Below are 11,316 nucleotides of genomic sequence, written 5' to 3'. Positions count from 1 at the left end.
AAAAACAGTTGGGGGAGGGGTAGAATCTCAACATGAACTTCAAACTACTGTCTCTGTGACGGGATAGTAGTGGCCTGGCCGAAGCACAGGATGATCAAGGAGGGGGTCGGCTAAGTTTGACTATTCTCAACTGTGTTAGCTGGGGAATGGAGGAGTTTATTGCCCAGTGGGTGTCAAATGGTTTGACGCTTGATTGGTACTGAATTCTCTAAGAAGTTTCTTCTCAGATTTGTGATTTGAGGTTATGCTGATTGCATCATGGAGAATATATTAGAGGGAGTGAGAATGGATCAGAGTGTGTAGATCTGGCTATTGTGAGAATCCAGGCTAAAGATGGTGGTACCTTGGACTAAAGTGGGGGATGTGGAGGTGGAAAGAAATCAAAGCCTTCAAGCGCCATTTAGGGAGTAAGATTTATGGTCATGGTGATGCATTGTGTGTAGACCAGGGAGAGAGAATAGGTCTCCTAGACTTTGTGCAACTAAGGTAGAGATTTTAGAGAAATGATTGTACGATCAGTTTTAGTTACATAGGAGCTGAGAAAAGAGTTCTGGAGACTGAGATGTAATTTGAGAGCATTGGTGTTTGAAGAGTGATTGGTGCTGTGATACATGTGAAAAGTGTTTGGGAGACACTAAAGACAGGAGGACTCAAGCTGAGGAAAGACTTGAGGGGACCCAGTCTTCAGAGGAGCCTGAGAAGGACCAGCCAGAGAAGAGAAAAATCAGAAACATGAGGTATGAAAGAAAAGGGAAGTGATTACTTAAAAACAAAAGATGTGGTCATCAACGTTGATTTGCCATGGGAACATCAAATATGATGAGGAATAAAAATGAAAATTGGATCTAGTAACATGGAGGTGATTGTTGACCTTAATGAGAATTGATATTTTTTAGAGAGGAGGGGCAAGGGTCTGAATGGAACATCTTTCATACTATCAGTCAGAAGGACTCCCTCATGATTCTGGGTATTTTTGCTGTGAGCGACTTTGCTGTAGACATCTTTGCCACAAACATTTTTGCCATATAACTTATTGGCTGTAAGGCAATTTTTCTGTGAAAGATAAAATAACTAGCTGAAGGTCTGGTTTGACAGTTTGGTTTCAACTGGTTGGAATGTGTTAGCATGTCTTTGGTTAGAAACATTATTGATGGCTTCATTGAGCTGACAGAGAGTTGAACCCACATTTCCCATAGAACTTTGGAACATCTACCAACGGACATGTGACAATATGCCAAGAACAAATAATGGGATAGAAGCTTCCACAACATGACACAGACTTCAGTTACCAATATGCATCCCAGTGCTTGGAAATCGAGACTCTTCTTGATGAAGAAAAAGTGTGATGCCGAATGAGGAGATGAATCGACAAGCAAAAAAAAAAAAAAAATTTTTTTTTTTTAAGATTTTACTCTCAATAAAAGATTTTGAAGACAAGTGCTTAGGTACAACTCACAAAATAAAACCAGTTATCTTCACAATATTGCCATAAATCTATACATGTTTTAAGTATATTCAAATATTTTGTGTTTTGCAACAAATTCTTTTTAGTTTTCTTGTTCCTTTCTCATGTTTCATTATTTCCATTTTAATGACCCTCTTTTTTCATTATTTTAACTTTTATGGCAAAATTGCCTTATGGCTAATTAGTTATGCAATGAAAATGTTTGCCACAAAAAATACTTGCATCAAAGATCTTTAGGGCAAAGAAACTTATGGCGAAAATATTGGACACATCCTTCATATACTGCAGTATAGAGGCAAGTAAACTAGATGGACTCAGTAGCTGTGTGTATTTCCAGGCTTGATTCTCTGAATGTAAGATCAGGTAAACAGTATCCGTTATACAGTGGTATGGAAATAAGCCCTTTCCTCTGGACTACATGTTGAGCACACACACACACACACTGAATGTGCTTTATTTAAGTACCCTGAGGTACATGATTACCTTTTGTCTCACTTATCTTTAACTAAAGGGTATTCAATAGACTCTTGTTAGATTATAATTGCTTTTTTTTTAAAAAATTATAGTTGTTTGTTTAAAAGTCTTTTGAAATACCCTAAAATGCTGAAAGTGCTTCATCAAATTTTTCTGTGTTGAAATGAAGTAGAAGAATTATTAGACTTTATGTTGTTAAAAAAACAAAATCCTCTACTTTTACAGCCATCCCACAGAGAACCTGAAAAAAAAAAATGGAAAAACCCCACTTTTTCCCCAGAAGGCTGTAGCTGATTAGTTTTGGTAGATACTGAATGCCTTCAAAATTCCTGCTTAGGTCAAACTCCTTGAATATAATTTATCCTTTGTTTATCCTCTTGGGCAATGAGAATAAGAATTTGTCTCCAACTTGTATTACCCCAGTTTATTGAACCACTCTGCAAAAACTGAAGTGTGATTTACGGTAATGTTTCATAACAGCCAGTATTAATAAAATGGGTAAAGGTTTTGCAGACTCTAAATTTTGGAGGAAAAAAGAATATTATAGATTGCAATTTAAAAAAGAACTGGGTTAAATTCAGTTTTCAGACACAAGGGCTATCTGTCTGCTTATATTTCTGCTGGTTGTGTGAAAAATGCATTAAGTACCACACACTTATTTAAAAGCCATTTTAATCTTATGTGACCAATGATAGAATGCCATATACTTTCAGAAGGCACATCCATTTTGTCTCGTTCTTGAGGGCAGTAGTTCTCCCCATGTGGTCCTGGGACCAGCAGCAGTAACATCAACTGGAGACTGTTGGATGTAAATTCTGCAGCCCCACCCAGATCTATGGGCTTCCCAGGTGGCACAGTAGTAAAGAATTCGCCTGCCAAAGCAGGAGACAAAGGAGATTTGTCTTTTGATCCCCGGGTTGGGAAGATCCCCTGGAGGAAGAAGTGGCAACACACTGCAGTGTCTTTTGCCTGGAAAATTCCATTGGCAGAGGAGCCTGGCAGGCTCCAGTACATAGAGTCATAGAGTCAGGTAAGACTGAGCGCGTGCGTGCACCGGTACACACGCACACACACACACACGGACGCACACACCCCAGACCTACAGGAAGAGACACTCAGGGGCTGAGACCCAGGAATTCCTGTTTTGACAAGCCCTGCACACGGTGCTGATTCATGTACAAGTTTGAGAGCCACTGATTTGGGGGAAGAAATATCTCAGTGTATGTTTGTGTCTGCACGTGTATGTGTCCATACTAAAGTAAACACATTTAATTTTTATTTTAGTAAAATGTAAATAAACATTTACACCTCAAAATAAATGTCAAAAACTGTCTCAAAGGGAGAGGAGAAATCAGAATATTTTGCTTGCTCTATGAATGTATGCTCATTTCACTTCTGACTCTTCATGGTTATAGTGTCCTGGGTTCTCCCTAAGCAGTGGCTGTCCCTTGGATTGTCATTCAAGGATTCCAAGAACAGGGCTGTTGATGATTCAGTCTTGGTTACACTCACCAGGGAGCATGGAGATCATTTCTTTTAAGATTCCATCTAAAGAGCACTTACCACAAGCCAGGCACTGTGCTAAGTATACTTTACATTCAATATCTTGTTTAAGCCTCAAAACAACCCTATAAGTAGGTATTTTAATCTCTACATCACTCATTAGGACACCGAAGCTCAGAGAGGCTTAAAAATGTACTTGAGCTCACTCAGATGGTCAGCAGCAGACACAGGATTTAAGCCCATGTATTTAGTTATTATATCTTGCCAATGTGGATGTCACCATCACGAAAGGGCTTTCTTGTTAGCTATTCCTGTCAACTTACACCTTGAAGCCCAGGGCTCCAGCTTTCTTTTCCCAACCATGATTGGCTTGGAGCTTTTGAATTTGACAATACCATATACTCAGTTAAATAAAGAGTCATTAGCAGGATACCCAAGGATGCTTTTGAGAATTGTGGAGAATGGAGGAGAGATGAACTCGAACATGAACATGAACACTTACGAGAAGCTGGAGGAAATGGGATCTTCATTATATAGGGGTAGAAAGCCCAGCAAAATTGTATCTTGCAATTCTGTGGAAAGTGGAATTTGGAAACGATGAAGGAATATTTAGCTGAGGAGTTTTCCACCACAGTGTTGAACACGTAGTCTGGTTTCTTTTTTGCTACTTATAGTAAGATGTGAAAGGGAAAAGACAAATTGAGGTAAGAAATTTTAAATAAAAAGGAACCAAGATTTGATGATTTGGGAAATTCTCAGCCTATCTGGATTGCAGAAGATGTTAAAAGTAAGAGATTAGCAGACAGAAAATTGTGTTTTCAAGAAAAATCTGAGACTGTGGCTGGACAAACTTCTGCTAATACCTCAGAAAGATCAAAAGGTCAACCTTCAGTCACAGAAGAACTTCTTTGAAGAGATTAAATTTCCTCAGAGAATGATTGGGGCTGTATTAGTTTCCCGGGATCCACCATTTATATTTGTAAACCATGGATGAGAAGGCAATGGCACCCCACTCCAGTACTCTTGCCTGGAAAATCCCATGGACAGAGGAGCCTGGTAGGCTGCAGTCCCTGGGGTCGCTAAGAGTCGGACACGACTTCACTTTTCACTTTCGTGCATTGGAGAAGGAAATGGCAACCCACTCTAGTGTTCTTGCCTGGAGAATCCCAGGGATGGGGGAGCCTGGTGGGCTGCCGTCAATGGGGTCGCACAGAGTAGGACACGACTGAAGTGACTTAGCAGCAGCAGCAGGGATGAGAAATTTGGGTATTTTCTAGTTGTTTTTTGTTTGTCCATTTGTTTTTAGTTCCACAGGCTCCTCCATTGCTATACTGAAGTACATTCTCTTTAATCAGTGGTGCCTATATGGAGGGATGGAATTGGTTGGTGTGTGTTCATATGGTACGCCTCCTTTGTTGCCATGGGAACTTTTATTTCCACAAGAGCATGGCTGTCCCCAGAAGGGCACCTCCTAGACTATACACTCTCAAAAGCTTTCCTTTTAATTTTCCAGATGCCAGTTTTCCCATCTGAGACCTGTTTTTAGTATGTTTCCACTTAGGGTGGATTCTCTCCTTCTGGGGTTTATTCTGTCCGGTTCCTACCACTCCCAGACCTTCTCTGCCTTCCCTCCTCTCCCCTCTTGTCCCCTTCCTTCTCCTCTCTTTCCTCTCTTCTCTGCCCTGACTCTCCACTCTGGATTTGGATATTTATTTCCTTATTTACAAGTAATTTGAAGTTTGTAATATTTTTGGATTCATATTATTGGTTTGGATCATGAGCAGTTGTGTTTGTTCTCCTTGTCAATGTGTATATTTTTGTAGGAGGTGGAGAGATTCACATTTAAGTGACTGCATTATTTTACGGCAGGGATTTTAAGCCTTGGTGTACCCTTGACATTTTGGGAGAGATCACTTTCTATAGTGGGGGGCTGCCCTGAGCATTCTAGGAGGTGATGACAGGTTGAAATCATAATGGAGTTGTCACACTTCAGGCATACAAAGTGGAGTCGGGGTGGGGGGCATTGAGGACCTGGTCTCAGACACAACCTGTCCCACTGAGAACTTGAACGTTCTGTGAACTGTACCAAAGTCAAGGATGCTGCCAGCCATTTTAAACATCTGCGTCTGTAGCTGCGAACTTGTGGTCTCAAGGTTGTTTTCTCTTTTAACTGTTTAGCCATTTCAGACTACAACCAATCCTTGCCTAACAGGCACCCTTGCTTCCTGCCTGCTCCAATTATAATTCTCGACAAACAACTTATGTAACCAACTGTGACCTTGAGCTTTTAACCTTTATACGCACTCTCTATTTTGTAGTCCAGAGGAACAAAGTTTAAATGCTTCTTAAATCTGTGTCTACCAGGCTGCAGTCTTAACAAACCCCAAGTAAACACCTTTTTACTTCAATAAGGTCTTCATTTCTGAAATTTTGGTTAATAGATGTTTAGCAGCATCCCTGGCCTTTACTCACTACATGACAGAAACAGCCGTCTCCCTGGTGTGACAACTCAAGATGCCTTTGGACATTGCTAAATGCCCTCGAAAGGGAAAATCACCCCTCAGTTGATCACCACTGTCATATAGGGATTTCTTCTGTCTCCTTTTGCTTCACTTCTATAATTTATTGGAGATTTTCTCGATTTTATTTTTCATTTCTATCATCCTGATTTAATATTCGTTGTTGTGCTCAGTGTTCCTTTTAAAAAAATTAAAACTATATTTTTATTTTTCCCATGAATGCAGTATCTTTTCTTTTAAAAGCATTATTTATAGCTATTTATTATTTTTAATACTTTATCTTAAAATCAGTTATTTAAAAATTTGAGAATTTGACATATGGTTGATTTACAATGTGTTAATTTCTTCTGAACAGCAAAGGGACTCAGCTCTACATATATATATATATATATATATTTCATATTCTTTTCTATTATGGTTTGTCACAGGATATTGAATAAAGACCTTGTTGTCTAGCCATCCGATTTAAAATAGTTTGAGTTGTCTATTGTTTTGATTGCTGCTTTGACTAGCTTTGTTTCCTCTAAGTTCTCTTGTTCTGTTAGTTTATTTTGTAGTCATTCTTCTGGGAGAGTTGTTCTAATGTTTGATCACCCTTGGGTAATAATTCATACCTAAGAGTGAAGCACCAGAACACTAACTGGAACCTGTTTGTGTGGGCATGGGGCATATTTGCTGGTCTTCATGTAGGGTCATTGGATGATAGTGATCCCATTTCATTGAAGAATCCTTAATATCAGTATCTATTGGTCTTTTGACCTGATTAGTTTTGCCAGAGAGGATGTGTGTGATCAATTTTCTGCTGGCCAGTTTGGGTGAGGCTCAACAGAAGGGACCAGGGGTGGAGGGTAAGGTGGTGGTGGGTTGTGGTCTCACCTTTTAGTGTGTAGATTTTTCCTTTATGTCTCTGGCTTTTCAGTAAAATACTTTCCAACCTTTGCCAGGTTCCTCTGATGCCAAATCCTTCATGGCTTAATTCTTTCTGAGGGTAAACATGCAATCGTCTGCTGAGGTATAGAAGGAGATCTGGGGATTTGTTGCCCCAGATTTTGAACTACTTTTTCTGTTTTTCAGTCCTATTCCTTATCCTTAGAGACACCTGATGCCTGCAGTTTTCGAGCATTGCATACTTCTTTTTTTCTATCACCTATTCCCAAAGGAATAACTTTTCATTTTCTGTGGTCTTCTAGGTCAGCTGCCTCTTACCTGTTTTTCAGCTCTTAAAACATTTTTTTAAATGGGAAAGAGTTGAGATATATACAAATACACAGCAGCCTTTTGTGCAAATAGATGAATATATTCCATCTGTTGTGTTCAACAGGAACGGCAACATCTTTACTGTAGGGTATTGGCTCACAAAGTGTCCTTGGATCAGCAGCATCAACGTCTCCATGAAATGTGTTACCAAAGCAAATTCTTGAGCTTCATCCCAGACCTTAGGGATCAGGAAACCTGGGAATGGGGCCCAACAATTGGTTATTACAGCCTTCCAGGTGATTCTGATGCACTGAAGTTTGAGGATCACATCCATCATAGATGACCATTAGAACTTTCTAAAAATCAAGACATCTGCCTAAATAACCTATTACAAGATCTAACATTCTTTCCAAACTTTTTTTCTGTTTTAGGGAAACAATTTAGTTTTTCAGTTGTTTGGTTCCTATGAGCTCATTTCTAAGATATCTGGGAATTGAAAGGGCATTTTAATTTTAAATATATTTGATTTTGGACATTTGCTGTTTTTGTAATGTCTGCTTATTTTTCCTAAAAGGCTGCTCATAATTTGAAAATCATTTTTTATTTCTGCTTTTCCTTTATACACTATTTAACTACATTGCCCTCTATAACCCCTTAAATGGAATTCAAATGCATTTCAATTACTTATTTCAATGTTTTTTGAATATTTTTCATTTTTATAGTTATATATTACAGAACACTATGTATCCTAGAACTCTAATTAAAATTCCTTGTTTACCTCTATTTCCTCTCAACTCACTTTCCAAATGTCAGTATCTTCAGCTTTTCTTGCCTCAATTTTAAGCTACCTAACAAGAGTAAATACTGAGATGACTTTTTTCCTTTTTATCCTGGAATATTTATTATTATTTTTAGAATTACAAGAAACGGGATGAGTTAGAGAACCTTTCTCTTACTCATACTTAATGTTTACCTGTCTTTGTCCTCACCTGTCAACAGCTTGAGCCAGGAGCATAAATCTGGGTCTCAAGAATCCACAACTTGCAGGGTGATCTTAGTGATGACACTGGGCATATCAGTGCCTCCTAATAGCTGACTTCAAACGTAGGAAAAGGAACACCAGGGCACAGCTTCTAAGAATAAACTATCTTAGCGATTACATTTGTATAAACCTATTTGCAGTTTAAAAAAAAAATATAGTTAATCTTAACAATTAGGGTAGGGTAGGTAAGTAGGGTCAGTTGTGTCTTTATTTGCTTTACAGATGAGGGAACGAGATAATTAGGTAACTGGGACAAGGTTTTTATCTTAGTTTACTAGGGCCAGCATAACAAACTACCACAGGCTGGGTGGCTTATACAATAGGAATTAATTTGTAGTTCTTATAGTTCTGGAGGTTAGAAGTCTAGAACCAAAGTGTCGGCAGACTTGGTTTCTTTTGAGGCCTCTCTTTGTTTGCTGCTGTCCATCTTCTGTCTGTGTCTCAGTGATCTTTTCTCTCTGTACGCATATCCCTGGTTTCTCTCTCTCTCTCTCTCTCTCTCTGTGTGTCCATAGTCCCTCTCTTAAGTCTATTATTCACACTGGCTTGGGGCCCATCTAATGGTCTCATTTAACTTAATCATCCTTCTAAGGCTCTGTTTCCAAACACAGTCATATTCTGAGGTTCTGAGGGCTAGACCTTCAACATAGAAATTTGGGGAAACATAATTCAGATCATAACAATAATAGGGAGCAGTGGTTCCTCTGATCGCAAGACCAGCTCTTTCTAATTGACCATGATGGAGGAGAAAGTACAAGATGAAGTTGGAGATAGACAAGAGAAGTAGAAAAATGAAAGAAAGTCCATTTAGGACAAATGCCAGTCAAGATGGCTTCGGGCTATTCTCCAAGGAAACTTCTTGTCTCAGACTTTCTAAATTGTTTAGATTTCTAATTTATTTTTCTGTTCTTAAAAAAAATCTATTCTGTACCTAGCAGATGTTTGTGCTTTCTCTTTAAGCTCTATTGAAAAGCTTCTAATACTGCAGTCTGGCTCAGCTTGAGCTTTTGTAAGTAGAGAGACAAAGTTGCTCGTTCAAACTCAAGCAAATCGCATCTAACTATTTTTAGGTGGTCTGTCTCCTAAAAGCAACATGGAGCTTGAGGAAGTCTGTGATGTTTATGGCTTTCAGGTGCTAGAAAGTCTTGAGCTCCACATAAAGCGCACTCCTCTGCTTGAAGTATTCCCTGTCCTCCTGTTCTGTTGCTAAAAGCTTCAGGGTTTGTGAATTAACGTAGTACCAGATTCTCTCTTTCTGCAAATTCCCAGCCAGTTTTCCTCCTCACTATTTTAGGATTTTAACAAAATAAGATTCTTCTCTCACTGAAGACAGTGAGAAATTACCCTTCTTTCCCCCAAATTATATAATAGAATTTAAGAATGACTGAGATTCAATTTTTTTTAAATAGAAGCACAGATGTGCCAAGAAAGTAGGGTTTAGTCTCTGGGAATATGAACATTTTCAGAAACTTTGTGTCCTTAAATCTCTTTCCTATTTCTTAAACTATGCACAGGAGTCTTTTGAGGATCAGATTTAATGTGTGATACATTAAAGCCCAGGTTTTAAACTGGAATTTCTGAAAGTGTGGACTGAGCCACATTAAAATCCCTTGGTGTTTACATGAGAGTCACTTGGTGTGTTTGTTAAAAATGCATATATTAGCCATAGACTTCCTGATTCACATTCCAGGATTCTGAATATAACAAGCACCCGGGAACTTTTCCACACCCAAGTGTTAAGAAGTACTGCTTTGAATGAGAGTCTGTTAAAATTAATCTTTTTTCTGCCTTTTTCTTGTTCTAAATCTGCTTTCAGTTTTGACACATGGTTGTAATAGAATCAATCCAGTCTACTATGTACCTAAAGTTTACACTTTGCACATGTGATATTTGGTAAGTGCTACTGTTGATGGACAGGGAAGCCTAGTGTGCTGCAGTCAGATCATGGGGTCTCAGAGTCAGAGTCCGACAGGAGTGAGTGACTGATCTGAACTGAACTGATGTGTGTATACACCAGGCTTTCCAGGTGCCGCTAGTGGTAAAGAACTCTCCTGCCAATGTGGGAGATGCAGGTTTGATCCCTGGGTTGGGAAGATTCCCCTGGAGGGGGAAATGGCTATCCACTCCAGTATTCTTGCCTGGAGAGTTCCACAGACAGAGGAGCCTAGTGGGCTACAGTCGGACATGACTGAAGCAACTTAGCACGCTTGCATGCAGGTATATACACATGTGTGCAACCTAAGGAATGGATGTGTTAGTCATGCAGTCGTGTCTGACTCTTTGTGACCCCAGGGACTGTAGCCTGCCAGGTTCCTCTGTCCATGGAATTCTCCAGGCAAGAATACTGGAGTGGGTTGCCATTTCCTTCTCCAGGGGATCTTCCTGAACCAGTGATAGAACCCAGGTCTCCTTCATTGCAGGCAGATTCTTTACCATCTGAGCCATGGAGTGCTTTACTTTAATAGAAGAGATAAACACAATATGTGAAGGAGTCCATCTGTGCTTTAGGTTTTATCCTATCTTAGTCTTTTTCTTGGTGAAGGAAATGGCAACCCACTCCAATACTCTTGCCTGGAGAATCCCGGGGACAGAGGAGCTTGGTAGGCTGCAGTCCATGGGGTTGCTAAGAGTTGGACACTACTGAGTGACTTTACTTTCATGCATTGGAGAAGGAAATGGCAACCCACTCCAGTGTTCTTGCCTGGAGAATCCCAGGGATGGGGGAGCCTGGTGGGCTGCCACCTATGGGGTCACACAGAGTCGGATACGACTGAAGCGACTTAGCAGCAGCAGCAGCAGCAGCCTTTTTCTACTGGGAACCAGAGTTTTCTTTGTTAACTCCTCTGTGCATAAATAAAGCAATAGACTAATGGCTCTTGCGAAGTTTGTGGATACCTCGGAGGGGGGCTGGCTCATGATGGGTAACTCTCTACTTAAGGATCTGGTGGTTCAGTAACTGTAGTGGAAGCATGTTCTGCCATTTGTCCTGTGACTTCTTGAACCCCATGTTCCATAGTGGCATGTACTGGCAATTTTACTAGCAGATAATTCAGCTATACCTTCTAAAATTATAGGCATAGGCTGTGCCTACTAACAAAATGCTAATGACTGTGTTC

General features: G+C 39.7%; 1 long non-coding RNA gene across 1 annotated transcript; it reads right to left on the bottom strand.

Moving 5' to 3' along the window:
• Positions 1–7,260: 7,260 nt before the first annotated feature.
• On the bottom strand, positions 7,261–9,233 carry LOC129622402 (uncharacterized). Its single transcript, XR_008699964.1, has 3 exons — positions 9,132–9,233; positions 8,148–8,330; positions 7,261–7,413 (listed from the first exon to the last, which is right to left on the bottom strand). It is a non-coding gene; the product is annotated as an uncharacterized LOC129622402 (long non-coding RNA).
• Between the last annotated feature and the right edge of the window lie 2,083 nt (positions 9,234–11,316).

Source organism: Bubalus kerabau, chromosome 11 (assembly GCF_029407905.1).
Source record: "Bubalus kerabau isolate K-KA32 ecotype Philippines breed swamp buffalo chromosome 11, PCC_UOA_SB_1v2, whole genome shotgun sequence".
Lineage (NCBI taxonomy): Eukaryota > Metazoa > Chordata > Mammalia > Artiodactyla > Bovidae > Bubalus > Bubalus kerabau.
Note: the sequence above shows the minus strand (reverse complement) of the source record. Positions and strands in the feature narration are given on the sequence as shown.